This window comes from Schistocerca serialis, chromosome 7, assembly GCF_023864345.2.
Source record: "Schistocerca serialis cubense isolate TAMUIC-IGC-003099 chromosome 7, iqSchSeri2.2, whole genome shotgun sequence".
In the NCBI taxonomy this organism is placed as follows: domain Eukaryota; kingdom Metazoa; phylum Arthropoda; class Insecta; order Orthoptera; family Acrididae; genus Schistocerca; species Schistocerca serialis.
In genome coordinates, this window is record NC_064644.1 from 35,069,653 (window position 1) to 35,085,438 (window position 15,786).

Below are 15,786 nucleotides of genomic sequence, written 5' to 3' on the forward strand. Positions count from 1 at the left end.
TATCAACAAACACATATGTCAGAATTACGCAATGTGTTTTGAATAGAGTTATCCTCCACACAGTTTCAAGCAACGCTGAAGGCCAATCTTAATCAAGATTCATTGGTTCAAAATATAGTTCAGGGACCCTCATAAGTGACCAGTTCTATTTGCATGCAAATCACTTTTATAGTTCGTTGATTGAACTGGCTTGACATGGGACTTGAGCGCCTAAAAACATACCAAACAAACACACTATAAAATGTAGAAATGAAAACTGAAAAGTGTTCGTTTGGTGTGTTCTACAAAGCATTGCATTTGATTAGTAGATTGCATACTTGTAATAGACTTTTGTAAAGGAAAAGTATCTTGGAAGATATTGATGCATTTTTGTCAGTATTTTAATTAATTACTGATAGTTAAAAATAGTCTTCTAGATTAAGCAAACTACCTGTGCTGACGTACTGTGACCTCATCCTTCGACTGAGATACTTCGAGCTAACTCCCACAAAATGTACTACATCTACATCAATGTGCGTAAGAGGTGATTCTCATTTCCGATTAATGTAAGTAATGTTGGGCATAATGTCTAAAAAGAAAACCAAGAGCGAGAACTTGAATCACAGGGTGAAAGCTCAAAAGTTAAGTACAGATGAAAGGATTACCAAATATTAAAAGAGACTGACATCTTCAATCAATTTGGTGTTGTAGACGACAGTGTCGGCTATGTTGCCCCACATCCAACTTTTATTACACGATACGTATCGATGAAGTATTTGCAATAGGTCTCAGATTTACAATAGGGAGAGCGGGCAGTTCAATTGAATTATACTGCAGGCTCCTGTTAGGGACCTGGTGCTTGCACTTGCTGAGTCCAGAGTAAACCCCAAGTAAACAGCAATTAGTACTGTGCGGACACTTTGAAGTGGCTGGCGGCCACGAGAGTAAACAATGGACGAGATGAGCTGTGAGGGGAAACAGGGTCCGCCTCTCTCTGGCAAGGCTGCCTTTGCGAAAGCAGGGCTGACACGCGGTGATAGCGATGGCCGACTATTTCTAGGGTTGTGGGAGTCGTACTTAAACCTCTTGACGGACCTGTAACAATCTCTTCACTTATTTCAAAATGAGAGAAGGAAACAAAGAGCAACACTCAACAGAAAGCAAAGCTAAGAACGCAGAACTTTCGGTAATGCCTGCTACGATTGCTTGCTCAAGATGTACAGGGTTATTCTAAATGACAGACCCATTTTCAAAAATTCGTATGTATTCAAGTGCAAAACCAAGATGAACATGTCTTATACCAATGAAAAGATGAAGTTTCCAAGTCTTTGGCAGGCAGTAATGGCTTCAGAAAGTGGCCTGTAGAGTTCGCGCGGTAATAGGGCCGTCATTCCATTTCACTGTCAGTTGTGGGTGAGATGACGACTGTGGAGCACAAGGTTTTCTGCGTTCTTGAGATCGCGAAAATTGAGTCGCAAATTTTAGTGTAGCGGGCATTTGGTACCAAATTCGGTATTCAGTCACCAACTCGCAAAAGCATTAGCCGTTGGTTTAAGCAATTTAAACAGCCTGGCAGTGTGTGCAAAGGAAAAGCACAGGCCTATCGCGTGTGTCAGAGGATGATGTCCGACGGATTCAAGAAAGTTCCGTGTGCAGTCTAAGTCTACCAACAGAGCCAGTCGAGAACTTGGAATAACCCAACCAACTGTATGGAAATCTTCAACTTTAGTAGTCCTGTCTTCCTCAGTTGCGTATAATATTACGGTATATTGATAATTTTTACTTATTGACCGTCTGACAACAACTGAATAAAACACAATTTTAGTGCCATACGCGTTTCGCCTTTATTTTCTGCAAGGCATCATCAGTGGCCTGGAATATGTACATATGTTAGCTATTTAATTTGCATTTTTGTCACTGTGCCTATAGGTTATAAACTGTTCTGGTGGTTGGTATTTCCTATTAAGTAGTAATGTTTTGAACTGTACTTACAGGTTGCGTGGACAATTTCTTACATATTACGCTCCTGTTGCATTTTGGTGTTGTTGTTCTTCTTATGAATGCCAATTTGCGGTTTTTTTCCCACATTTCACAGTACTATGAACTGAACGCGTGTTTTGTTTGGCAATAACATTCGATCTTTGCCAAAAACATTTGACAGTCGGCAACAGAAACCAAAACATTGCATTAAAACAAGCGTTCAGTTCATAGTGTTGTGGAATGTGGGAAAAAACCGCAAATTGGCATTCATAAGAAGAAGAACAACACCAAAAATGCAACAGGAGCGTAATATGTAAGAAATTGTCCACGCAACCTGTAAGTACAGTTCAAAACATTACTACTTAATAGGGAATACCAACCTCCAGAACTGTTTATAACCTATAGGCACTGTGACAAAAATGTAATTTAAATAGCTAACATATGTACATATTCCAGGCCACTGATGATGCCTTGCAGAAAATAAAGGCGAAACGCGTATGGCACTAAAATTGTGTTTTATTCAGTTGTTGTCAGACGGTCCATAAGTAAACATTATCAATATACCGTAACTGTATGGAAAGTTCTGAGACGGCGTTTGCTGTACAAGCCGTAGCGATTACAACTTGTGCAACCTCTCAACCACAATGACAAAGGGAAGCGTCTCGTATTTTGTGACTATGTCCTAGCAAAAATGGAGGAGGATGCATTTCTACAGCGTGTAATTTTTAGCGATGAAGCGGCGTTCCACCTTAGTGGGAAAGTCAACCGACACAGTGTGAACATACGGGGTTTGGAAAATCCACATTCACCATTGCAACACGAAAGATTCACCGAAGGTCAACGTGTTCTGTGCCGTATAGCGTACGAAGGTTTATGGACAAATTTTCTTTGCGGAAAAAACTGTAATGGGAATCACGTACCTGGACATGTTGGAACAATGGCTGTTCCCTCAAGTTATGGAAGATTCCCAGGACTTCATTTTCCAACAGAATGGAGCCCCGCCCCATTGCCACCATGATGTACGAGGATTTTTCAGTGACTCTCTCCCTCAGCACTGGATCGGTCACAGATGACTTGAGGGCCTGACTCAGCACTTCTGGCCACCGAGATCTCCTGATTTCACAGCCTGTGACTATTTCTTGTGGGGTTGTGTGAAGGAAGCTGTTTACGTCCCGCCTCAACCAACCACTTTGAACGATCTCCAGAACTGGGTCACTGGTGCTGCGCACTCAGTAACAGCAGATATGCTTTCACGTGTGTGGGACGAGTTTGGCAACCGGGTCGATATATACCGTACAGCCAATGGTGGTCACATTGAACACTGATAACATTTATCACGTTACTAATTATTAAAAAATTATTAAAAACTAATTAATTAAAATTATTAAATTGATATCAAACATCATTAAAAACTTTGAAACTTCCTCTTTTCATTTGGTATAAAGCTTGTTCATTTTGAATTTGTACTTGAATAAATATGAAGTTCTGAAAATGAATCCATCATTTAGAATAACCCCGTATACACAAAGAGGAGCACAGAATGTTTATAAGCGGATCAACAACCAACTCTTAGTTGATTGTTGTCTGTTACATATTGTGAGACTAATGTAAACACGTAATTCATAAAGGGTTGATGGAAAGACATATGTTCACCGTCCAACAACAATCCTGTGTGTGGTATTTTCTGTTCTTCAAAGTTTGTTGGTGAGGCACTCAAACACCTTCTATATCTACATCTACATGGATACTCTGCAAATCACATTTAAGTGCCTTGCAGAGCGTTCATCGAACCACCTTCACAATTGTCAATTATTCCGAACTCGTATAGCGCACGGAAAGAACGAACGCCTGTATCTTTCCGTACGAGCTCTGATTTCCCTTATTTTATCGTGGTTATCGTTTCTCCTTATGTAGGTCGGTGTCAACAAGATATTTTCGCACTCTAAGGAGAAAGTTGGTGACTGGAATTTCGTGAGAAGATTCCGTCGCAAAGAAAAACGCCTTTCTTTTAATGATGTCCTGTATCATTTCTGTGACACACTCTCCCATATTTCGCGATAATACAAAACGTGCTGCCCTTCTTGTAATTTACCTTGCACATTTGTCAGTTTTACTCTCGTGTAATTTTCGTGCAAGGTTTTCTTATCTTACTAAACGATGGCAATAATCTTCCAGTCTCATTGCAACCAACGCTAGTATTGAATATCCAGAATGAGATTTTCACTCTGCAGCGGAGTGTGCGCTGATATGAAACTTCCTGGCAGATTAAAACTGTGTGCCCGACCGAGACTCGAACTCGGGACCTTTCCCTTTCGCGGGCAAGTGCTCTACCATCTGACCTACCGAAGCACGACTCACGCCCGGTACTCACAGCTTTACTTCTGCCAGTATCTCGTCTCCTACCTTCCAAACTTTACAGAAGCTCTCCTGCGAACCTTGCAGGTCGGGCACACAGTTTTAATCTGCCAGGAAGTTTCATATCAGCGCACACTCCGCTGCAGAGTGAAAATCTCATTCTGGAAACATCCCCCAGGCTGTGGCTAAGCCATGTCTCCGCTATATCCTTTCTTTCAGGAGTGCTAGTTCTGCAAGGTTCGCAGGAGAGCTTCTGTAAAGTTTGGAAGGTAGGAGACGAGATACTGGCAGAAGTAAAGCTGTGAGTACCGGGCGTGAGTCGTGCTTCGGTAGCTCATATGGTAGAGCACTTGCTCGCGAAAGGCAAAGATCCCGAGTTCGAGTCTCGGTCGGGCACACAGTTTTAATCTGCCAGGAAGTTTCATCCACAAAGCTATGTTTCTCTTCTACTGGAGCACTTTTTAAAACCGCTTTTTTGAAACTGTTTACTTAGAAAAAAGAGATCTTTTACTGCTTGTCAAAGCAGTACGAATAGTAAGAATCGTACGAATAGTAAGAATTCGGCGAATACAGCGTATCCATCTAACGTGCCATTGACATGTAAACACCATTCGATGGTTTCGCAATACAACACTAATAGGAACGGTAAGGATAGTATTGTCGAAGCAAGCCAATGTGAGTGATGTATTCATACGAAGAACAAGTCGATATGCTTCTCAATGCCAACGAAATTCAGTAAGAGCTAGAGGCTTACACGCTGAAAAATATCGCCAACGTACTCATCCTGCGCGTCGTGCGTTTAAATATGTGCATGATAAATTGAGAACAACCGGATCTTTAACGCTTGGGAAACATATCCGGCAAGGGAAAGTTACTAAAGAGGAAACGGAAATTGGTACTCTTGCCACTATGGTTCGAGATCCTTGTGTTAGTTCGCGTCAAATCGCAAGAGAATCTGCTATGAGCCAGAGTAGTGCTGTTCATGTTCTGCATCGCCATAAATATCATCCGTACCATATCAGTCTCCACCAAGAATTAACCAGTACGGATTGTATGCGTCGCATTGAATTCTGCCGATGGGCTCCACTTCAGATACAGAGGGATGACACATTTATTAATTTGATTTTACTTACTGACGAGGCTAAATCGACGAGCCATGGAAATGTTGATTTGCATAACATTCATTATTAGGCAGCTGGAAATCCATGTTGGCTGCGACAAGTTGCACACCGAAAACCGTAGTCGGTGAATGTATGGTGTGGGATTCTGGAGGACAGAATTATAGGCACCTATTACGTCGAAGGAAATATTAATGGCAGGAAGTACACCACACTCGTGCAAGAAACCTTAGGTCTGCTGCAGGATGAAGTACCTTTAGGAACAGGGAACCGTTGAATTGGAGGCGGAGTAGATGTGTCGTGGCCGGCTCGTTCGCCAGACTTGAATCTTCTAGGTATTTTCTTGTGGGGATTCGTAAAATACATTGTTTATAAAGACGTTCCAGCTACACCTGAAAATATACGAGAGAGAATTATCACAGCATGTAATTCGATAAGTGCCGATGTGATAAGGAATACCACTGAATCCATGATAAGTACACTACTCGACATTAAAATTGCTACAGCACGAAGATGACGTGCTACAGAAGCGAAATTTTACCGACAGCAAGAAGATGCTGTCATATGCAAATGATTAGCTTTTCAGAGCATTCACACAAGCTGGGCGCCGTTGGCGACACCTACAACGTACTGACATGAGGGAAGTTTACAACCGATTTCTCATACACAAACAGCAGTTGAAAGGCGTTGCCCGGTGAAACGTTGTTGTGATGCCTCGTGTACGGAGGAGAAATGCTTACCATCACGTTTCCGACTTTGATAAAGGTCATATTGTAGCCTATCGCGATTGCGGTTTATCGTATCGCGACATTGCTGCTCGCGTTGGTCGAGATCCAATGACTGTTAGCAGAATATGGAATCTGTGGGTTCAGGACGGTAATACGGAACGCCGTGCTGGATCCCAACGGCCTCGTATCACTAGCAGTCGAGATGACAGTCATCTTATCCGCGTGGCTCTAACGGATCGTGCAGCCACGTCTCGATCCCTGAGTCAACAGATGGGAACGTTTGCAAGACAACAACCATCTGTACGAACAGTTCGACGACGTTTGCAGCAGCATGGACTATCAGCTCGGAGACAATGGCTGCGGTTACCCTTGACGCTGCATCACAGACAGGAGCGCCTGCGATGGTGTACTCAACGACGAACCTGGGTGCACGAATGGCAAAACGTCATTTTTTCGGATGAATCCAGGTTCTGTTTACAGAATCATGATGGTCGCATTCCTGTTTGGCGACATCGCGGTGAACTCACATTGGAAGCGTGTATTCGTCGTCGCCATACTGGCGTATCACCCGGCGTGATGGTATGGGGTACCACTAGTTACACGTCTCGGTCACCTCTTGTTCGCACTGACGGAACTTTGAACAGTGGACGTTACATTTCAGATGTGTTACGACGCGTGGCTCTACCCTTCCTTCGATCCCTGCAAAACCCTACATTTCAGCAGGATAATGCACGACCGCATGTTGGAGGTCCTGTACGGGCCTTTCTGGATACAGAAAATGTTCGACTGCTGCCCTGGCCAGCAATTCTCCAGATCTCTCACCAACTGAAAACGCCTGGTCAGTGGTTGCCGAGCAACTGGCCCGTCTCAATACGCCAGTCACTACTGTTGATGAACTGTGGTATCGTGTTGAAGCTGCATGGGCAGCTGTACCTGTACACGCCATCCAAGCCCTGTTTGACTCAATGCCCAGGCGTATCAAGGCCGTTATTACGGACAGAGGTGGTTGTTCTGGGTACTGATTTCTCAAGATCTATGCACCCAAACTGCGTGAAAATGTGAACACATGTCAGTTCTAGTATAATACATTTGTTCAATGAATACCCGTTTATCATCTGCATTTCTTCTCGGTGTAGCAATTTTAATGGCCAGTAGTGTAGATTGCAGCACTGCATTGGTACCAATGATCATCACTTCGAAAACCTTCTGTAAATGGATGTTAATGCTACCTTTGTGACCTTCTTTGGCCTTCAAAGACCTTACACATCATTGGATTCGTCTCGACAGCCGCTGTCGGAAAATAGTACCAAACTATGGCATCCCATTAAAAAAAAAAAAAAGTTGACCTTCATATCTCTGAAGCAACCCGACCTAGCAACAATAACCCAATGTCATATTATGGCCCCCACTCTCCCAGGCAACTTTTGTCCCACAAACGTTTCAGCTCCTATCATGCTTTCGGAGTTATTCGAGGTGGAAATAGTTGGTGACTCACCTTGTATATAGAAGTAGCCGGCAAAGGCTGCCTCTTAATAGACATTTTGACTCGTTCGATATCGCTGAATGATGGACTTTATGACTGGCCTTATGAACACGGGGAATCAGTGAATGCAAGATCACATCTCGCTACCCCCATCTTGAATCTTAATTGAAGTGGCGACACTGTTTTAACAGCAAATAGTGGAGACTGTAACACTGCCGTGAACGCGGCAAGTATCTCGGGGGCCGGAATTAGCTGCGCTCGTTTCTGGGAGGACGCAATTCGCGCAGGCTGCCTACTTTGCCGCTCTGGCCCCCCGCGCCCACGCCGCGCTGTCTTCTGGCCAATTAGTGCCTCCGCAGGCCGACCGAGTGGCTCTCTCTCGGCCCACGGCCGACCGCCGCGCCGCCAATTTGCCGGCAGTCGCCCGTGCAGTGGGCCGGACGCAAACTGCCCGCCCGACCACTCCACTCCATCCCGGCACGCACTTTGCGCAGCCTGCGACCGCGCTGCAAGCGTCCAACATTTTCACGTACGCTGTTGTCTCGAAAGGGTATCCGAACTGAGGTGAATGTACCCCTCGTGATGCAATGCAATTCCGAATGTTTGAAAACTTCATCTACATCTGCATCCATACTCGGCAAGCCACCTGACGGTGTGTGGCGGTGGATACGTTGAGTACCTCTATCGGTTCTCCCTACTATCCCAGTCTCGTATTGTTCGTGGAAAGAAGGATTGTCGGTCTGCTTCTGTGTGGGCTCTAATCTCTCTGATTTTATCCTCATGGTCTTTTCGCGAGATATACGTAGGAGGGAGCAATATACTGCTTGACTCTACGGTGAAGGTATGTTCTCGAAACTTTAACAAAAGCCCGTACCGAGCTACTGAGCGTCTCTCCTGGACTTTATCTATCATCTCCGTAACGCTTTCACGAATACTAAATGATCCTGTAACGAAGCGCGCTGCTCTCCGTTGGATCTTCTCTATCAACTTTATATGATCATTCCATTTTAAATCACTCCTAATGCGTACTCCCACATAATTTATGGTGACTGCTTCCAGTTACTGACCTGCTATTTCGTACCTAAATGATAAGAGATCTATCTTTCTATGTATTCGCAGCACATTAAACTTGTATACATTGAGATTCAATTGTCATTCCCTGCACCACGCGTCAATTCGCTGCAGATTTCCTGCATTTCAGTACATTTTTCCATTGTTACAACCTCTCGATACACCACTGCATCATCGCAAAAAGTCTTAGTGAACTTCCGATGTCATCCACAAGGTCATTTATGTATATTGTGAATAGCAACGGCCCTATGACACTCCCCTGCGGACACCTGAAATCACTCTTACTTCGGAAGACTTCTCTCCATTGAAAATGACATGCTGCGTTCTGTTATCTAGGAACTCTTCAATCCAATCACACAATTGGTCTGATAGTCCATATGCTCTTACCTTGTTCATTAAACGACTGTGGGGAACTGTATGGAACGCCGTGCGGAAGTCAAGAAACACGGCATCTACCTGTGAACCCGTGACTATGGCCCTCTGAGTTTTGTGGACGAATAGCGCGAGCTGGGTTTCACACGACCGTCTTTTTCGAAACCCATGCTGATTCCTAGAGAGTAGATTTCTAGTCTCCAGAAAAGTCATTATACTCGAACATAATACGTGTTCCAAAATTCTACAAGTTATCGACGTTAGAGATATAGGTCTATAGTTCTGCACATCTGTTCGACGTCCCTTCTTGAAAACGGGGATGACCTGTGCCCTTTTCCAATCCTTTGGAACGCTACGCTCTTCTAGAGACCTACGGTACAAGAAGGGGGGCAAGTTCCTTGGCGTACTCTGTATAAAATCGAACTGGTATCTCATCAGGTCCAGCGGCCTTTCCTCTTTTGAGCGATTTTAATTGTTTCTCTATCCCTCTGTCGTCTATTTAGATATTTACCATTTTGTCATCTGTGCGACAATCTAGAGAAGGAACTACAGTGCAGTCTTCCTCTGTGAAACAGATTGCTGAAAGGCACTCATTGAATACTTTAACATGTTTCACAAGCTGCGACATGGTTGCGAATTGAACAGTGACCCGAATATAGAATAAATTTCCTTTATTTCTCGTCTATGGTCACATTTTTATTTATTTATTTATTTATTTTTGTCATTAGACTACCGGTTTCGGTCTATAGCTACCATCTTCAGACGTGCAGCAAAATGTGGAAAGGACACATATACGCTAGAGATCGTCTATAGCTGTTTTATTGTTTTGAAGCGGTATACAATCTAATCATAACATGTAAGCTTTTACAGCCGGCGTCTTCACTAATTAAAACTTCCGGGCTGAATTGGCGTGGTCCATATGTAAAACTGCTCCTTCCTGACGTTTCGTTGCCTACTGCGGGCAACATCTTCCGATGTGAGTCGGCGACTGGCTGCTAGGCGCTGGAGGTCCCGCTTGTATAGAGCGCTTAGATAGCGCCACCACTCATCACGTGCTTTCGACTTTAAAACTATCTCTGGCTAGTGCCATCTCTCTCGATTATAGGTAATCGATAGTCACTTCGTTGGTACAGAGTCGACCGCCATATCTTGTCTAGTTTTAATCCTTCTTCCTTTTTATTAAAATTATTTTCGTGCTTGTAGATCTCTATAGCTTCTCTATACATGCGGGTATAATAATGTGAGGTCCTAGCTATCACGTTTGTCTCACTGTAGATTGGGACAAATTGACAAATCAGCTGTAGCGGAACACATTTTCAAAGACGGTGATCATGAAATAAAATTCAGTGATATGGTATACGATCTGTTACAGTATTTATGTTTTTCAAAAATGGCTCTGAGCACTATGGGACTTAACTGGTGAGGTCATCAGTCCCCTAGAACTTAGAACTACTTAAACCTAACTAATGTAAGAACATCACACACATCCACGCCCGAGGCAGGATTCGAACCTGCGACCGTAGCGGTCGCGCGGTTCCGGACAGTAGCGCCTAGAACCGCCCGGCCGCAAGGCCGGCTATTTATGTTTTTCCCATGTTTTGCTGCAAATATGAAGATAGTCACTATAGAACGGAATCCGGTGGTCTGATGACCAAAAAAATTGTGACGATAGACGTGAATTAAAAGAAACTTCCACATGTAATTGGATTTTCTCGTTTTCGGAAGACCGAAGTAGCGATCTGTTTTACTTGCTAGAAACATTCAATAGCCAAGATCGCATAAACATTTCTTCATTTAAAATAACACGTTTCGACAGATTTTGCTGTCATCCTCAGTCCTGAAAAAAATATGTTTGTTATGAAACGTGTTCATTCTACTTTGGACCTCAAACAAAGGTGTCATCTGGATGAAAATCATGAAAGGTTTGTCACAACCAAAATATTTAAAAGTGTAAACCATCTTGCACAAATGTCATGCCCATATACAGGGTGAGTCACCTAACATTACCACATCAAATACTGACGAATCGATTCCACAGACCGAACGTGAGGAGAGGGGCTGGTGTAATTGGTTAATACGAACCATACAAAAATGCACGGAAGTATGTTTTTTAACACAAACCTTCGTTTTTTTAAATGTAACCCCTTTAGTTTTGTTAGCACATCTGAACATATGAACAAATACGTAATCAGTGCCGTTTGTTGCATTGTAAAATGTTAATTACATCCGGAGATATTGTAACCTAAAGTGGACGCTTGAGTACCACTCCTCAACTGTTCGATCTTGTGTATCGGAGAGCACCGAATTACGTAGGGATCCAAAGGGAACGGTGATGGACCTTAGGTACAGAAGAGACTGGAACAGCACATTACGTCCACATGATAACACCTTTTTATTGGTCTTTTTCACTGACGCACATGTACATTACCGTGAGGGGTGAGGTACACGTACACACGTGGTTTCCGTTTTCAATTACGGAGTGGAATAGAGTGTGTCGCGACATGTCAGGCCAATAGATGTTCAATGTGGTGGCCATCATTTGCTGCACACAATTGCAATCTCTGGCGCAATGAATGTCGTACACGCTGCAGTACATCTGGAGTAATGTCGCCGCAGGCTGCCACAATACGTTGTTTCGTATCCTTTGGGGTTGTAGGCACATCACGCTACACATTCTCCTTTAACGTACCCCACAGAAAGGGGTCCAGAGGTGTAAGATCAGGAGAATGGGCTGGCCAATTTATGCGTCCTCCACGTCCTATGAAACGCCCGTCGAACATCCTGTCAAGGGTCAGCCTAGTGTTAATTGTGGAATGTGCAGGTGCACCATCATGCTGATACCACATACGTCGACGCGTTTCCAGTGGGGCATTTTCGAGCAACGTTGGCAGATCATTCTGTAGAAACGCGATGTATGTTGCAGCTGTTTGGGCCCCTGCAATGAAGCGAGGACCAATGAGGTGGTCGCCAATGATTCCGCAGAATACATTTACAGTCGACGGTCGCTGTCGCTCTACCTGTCTGAGCCAGCGAGGATTGTCCACGGACCAGTAATGCATGTTCCGTAGATTCACTGCCCCGTGGTTTGTGAAACCCGCCTCATCGGTAAACAGGTAGAACTCCAACGCATTCTCTGTTAATACCCATTGACAGAATTGCTCTCGATGATTAAAGTCATCACCATGTAATTGCTGATGTAGCGACACATGAAACGGGTGAAAGCGGTGACGATGCAGTATGCGCATGACACTACTTTGTCTCAGTCCACCGGCTCTCGCAATGTCCCGTGTACTCATGTGTGGGTTCATGGCAACAGCAGCTAACACACCAACTGCACCCGCTTCTCCTGTGACGGGCCTGTTACGGACCCGTTTGCGTGCTACGACCATACCTGTTGCATACAGTTGGCGGTAGATGTTTTGCAATGTGCGGCACGTTGGATGCTCTCTGTCCGGGTACCGTTCTGCATACACCCTGCAGGCTTCAGCTGCATTTCGTCGACACTCGCCATAGATGAGTATCATCTCCGCCTTTTCAGAGTTCGAATACACCATGGTCACAGTTCCTACAACACTACACTATCACAGACGTCTGGTAACACGGTGTACTACAGTTGGTCTGCGTGCGGAGACGAATGCAGAATAACAATAGCAGCAAGCGCTACATGCGGACACTGCGACAGCTAGACCAAACCACAACAGTGCACTACAGCCACACTCGTAAACACGGTCGTCATCGTAAACATATCCCTGCTGATGCTACTCGCCGACCGTGGCCCGTGTTTGTTACCACACGCAACTGAACGTCGGAGGTTTCAATCGTCAACTTTAGGTTACAATATCTCCGGATGTAATTAACATTTTACAATGCAACAAACGGCACTGATTACGTATTTGTTTATATGTTCAGATGTGCTAACAAAACTAACGTGGTTCCATTTAAAAAACGTAGGTTTGTGTTAAAAAACATACTTCCGTGCGTTTTTGTATGGTTTGTATTAAACAATTACACTAGCCCCTCTCCTCACGTTCGGTCTGCCGAATCGGTTCGTCAGTATTTGATGTGGTTTACAAAATATATCTAGCGGTAACGACGTTAGGTGACTCACCCTATATATGTATGTATATATATATATATATATATATATATATATATATATATATATATATATATAGTAAAACAATTACAACATATAAAGACACAGGAATGTCGTATCTTCAGGTAACAAAATTAGGAAAAACTTATAGTACAATAGATGGAAATAGGAGATATGCATTTCCGGCGTTACAAATCCACTAAATTACAGGCCCATATCATTAACGTTGATATGCAGCAGGATTTTGGAACATATATTGTGTTCAAACATTATGAATTACCACGAAGAAAGCGGCCTATTGGCATTCAAATTCAAATGGCTCGAAGCACTATGGGACTTAACAAAATGGTTCAAATGGCTCTGAGCACTATGGGACTTAACAGCTATGGTCATCAGTCCCCTAGAACTTAGAACTACTTAAACCTAACTAACCTAAGGACGTCACATACATCCATGTCCGAAGCAAGATTCGAACCTGCGACCGTAGCAGCAGCGCGGTTCCGGACTGAAACGCCTAGAACCGCTCGGTCACACCGGCCGGCTTATTGACACACAGTCAACACGTATTTAGAAAACATCGTTCTTGTGAAACACAACTAGTCTTTTCTCGCACGACGTGTTGAGCGCTATCGAAAACGGATTTCAAACTGATTTCTTATTTCTGGCTTTCTGGAAGGCTTTTAACACTGTACCACAGAAGCGGCTTGCAGGGAAATTAAATGCCTGTGGGATATCGTCGCTGTTATGTGACTGGATTCGTGATTTCCTGTCACAGTTAATAGCAATTGACGGAAAACCATCGAGTAAAACAGAAGTGATTTCTTGCGTTCCCCAAGGTAGTGATACAGGCTTTTTGCTGTTCGTTATCTATATAAAAGATTTGGGAGACCATCTGAGAGGCCGTCTTAGGTTGTTTGCGGATGACGCTGTCATTTATCGACTAGTAAAGTCATCAGAAGATAAAAAAAATTGCAAAACGATTAAGAAAAGATATATCTATGGTGTGAAAATTGGCATTTGACCCTAAATAACGTAAATTGTGAGGTCATCCACATAAGTACTAAAAGGGATCCGTTAAACTTCGGTTACACGATAAATCAGTCAAAACTAAAGGGAGGAAATTCAACTAAATTAGGAATTACAATTACGAGAAACTTAAATTGGAAGAACACACAGAAAATGATGTGGTAAGAAGGCAAATCAAAGATCGTTTTATTGGAAAAATGCTTAGAAAATGTAACAGATCTACTAAAGTCTCTGCCTACACTGGGCTTCTCTGTCCTCTTTTAGAATACTGCTGCGCGGTGTGGGATCCTTACCAGAGTACATCGAAAAAGTTCAAAAAAGGGCTGCACGTTTTGTATTATCGCGAAATAGGGGAGAGACTGTCACTCAAATGATACTGAATTTCGGAAGGACATCATTAAAAGGAAGGCGTTTTTCGTTGCGGAGGAATTTTCTCACGAAATTCCAATCACCAAATTTCTCCTCCGAATTCTAAAATATTTGGTTGACGCCGACCTACGTAGGGAGAAACGATCATCATGAGAAAATAAGGGAAATAAGAGTTCACACGGAAAGCTATAGGTGTTCGTTCTTTCCGCGCGCTATACGAGATTGGAATAATAGAGAATTACGAAGGTGGTTTTATGATCCCTCTGCCAGACACTTAAATGTGATTTGCAGAGTTTCAATGTAGATGGATAACGGGCAGATGTTCACCTTTCGCGCCACCTGAGAGTGAATTGTTATGCGTCGTTTTAACCATCGTGTAACAGGGTATCAGAACATAGTACCTTCGCCGAGGGGCAGTAATTTTGAAACGACCATTCCGTTATGACTGTCCAACGCCTCTGTCGTGGACAGTCTAATTTTGCGCGACGTGGCGAGATCGCTGATCGTAAAGCTACACTCCATTGTCTTTAATCGCTGCAGGTTAATTATCATAGCACTGCAAATAACAAAATTGTTGATAACGGTCTCAGCGGCGCTGAGAAACAACTGAAGCCGCTAAAAATGAACAAAGCTTCAAGTCCAGATGGAAAACCTACCAGGTTATATAGCATATGCGTCTTAGTCACTCTTTTAACCATAGTATACTGTAGACGCCTCGAAGTAAGAAATGTGCTCAGTAGTTGGAAGAAAGCGTTTTGGCCGTCTCGTTTATAACAAAGATAGTGAAAGTGATCCACAAAACTATCTTTCAGCATGATAAGGCTAAATTTACTTTATAGTGCGGTGTTCTGATATTTATAATGTACCTCTTTTTGCACTCCCTGTTTACAGGAAACAAATGTTATTACAGCCATATGGAAGCGCAATTCACACTACACGTATTGCAATGCAAATTGTTCCACACGTGTTTCGCTAACACGTTGCGCCACACTTTGCTGAAATGCCTTGCCTCCTGTGCACACCACATGTGCTTTTTTTTTCAGTATGCATATTTGAAATGTAGTCTACATTCGCATAACTCGTATGACTAATGAATTTAAAGTTGCCATACATGAAGAAATCACAGCTGAGCCAGTATTAACGTTAGAAAATACAGTATGGAACCTTGAGAGGTAGAAAGTGCAGTGTGGAACTTTGAGAAGTTGTTGC